Source organism: Lepisosteus oculatus, chromosome 16 (genome assembly GCF_040954835.1).
Source record: "Lepisosteus oculatus isolate fLepOcu1 chromosome 16, fLepOcu1.hap2, whole genome shotgun sequence".
Classification (NCBI taxonomy): Eukaryota; Metazoa; Chordata; class Actinopteri; order Semionotiformes; family Lepisosteidae; genus Lepisosteus; species Lepisosteus oculatus.
This window is the reverse complement of record NC_090711.1, coordinates 18318521-18319420: the sequence shown is the minus strand read 5'-3', so window position 1 is coordinate 18319420 and position 900 is coordinate 18318521. Positions and strand designations below refer to the sequence as shown.

The 900-nt window shown below is 46.3% G+C and overlaps 1 non-coding gene across 1 annotated transcript; it reads right to left on the bottom strand.

Moving 5' to 3' along the window:
- Window positions 1–285: 285 nt before the first annotated feature.
- LOC138223431 (U2 spliceosomal RNA) lies at window positions 286–471 on the bottom strand. The gene has a single exon (XR_011181864.1). It is a non-coding gene; the product is annotated as a U2 spliceosomal RNA (small nuclear RNA).
- Between the last annotated feature and the right edge of the window lie 429 nt (window positions 472–900).

The following is a 900-nucleotide window of genomic DNA, read 5'->3' as shown; positions in this document are numbered from 1 at the left end:
CCTGCCTGCCTGCCTGCCTGCCTGCCGAAAAAAAAGAAAGAAAAGGTGGATATACTAAGTTTTTTGGAGGGAAAACGCACGGGAGCCGAAAAGGGGGCCGGCCTGCTTGCCCAGAGAGTTGAGATGCAGGAAAGCGCACAGAGGGAGCACGGGAACGGAGAGGGTGAGAGAGACAGACACACAGACACAGAGACACACAGATGGACGAGAGACGAGACCTGAGAAGAAGGAGCTCCAGTCCACCTCGCTTGCTTGCTAGCTACGTCTCTTTTCACCGCTGAGAGAAGGTGGTGCATCGCTCCCGGAGGCGCTGCAATACCGGGCCGATGCGTGGAGAGGACGGAGCAAGCTCCTGATCCAGCTCCCTGTTCCAAAAATCCGTTTAATATGTGGTCCCCCAGATGGGGGACGTATCAGATATTAAACTGATAAGAACAGATTTTTTTTTAATGCAAAAGTATAAAACTTAATTCAAAAATCCATAAACAGAGTCCAAGACATTAAACATAACCACCATACATCATTTGAAACAAAAAACAGGACTCAACACAGAATTACACACATAATTCTTACAACAGTACTAAACCCTTCCACCTCTCCCGGGCAGCGTGATATCCCCATCTCTGTGTATCTCTTTTTATTCGGCATTTTATTTCATGTAGCAGTCTCTGGTAGACACTGTGCACCGTTATTACTTTCCCCTTTTTAATCAAAATGTCCCGAGCCGTCCACATCTCTGCTTTAATCATACTTATCAACCATAGTAAAAAGTTGACGCTGCCCACTTTGCCCCCCCCCCCCTTTATGCCATAGAACACAACTGCCATTGAAACACTAAAAGATTCGTCCAACAGCATAAAGAAGCGATTACATTTCTTCCAAACTTTTTGCGCAAAACCA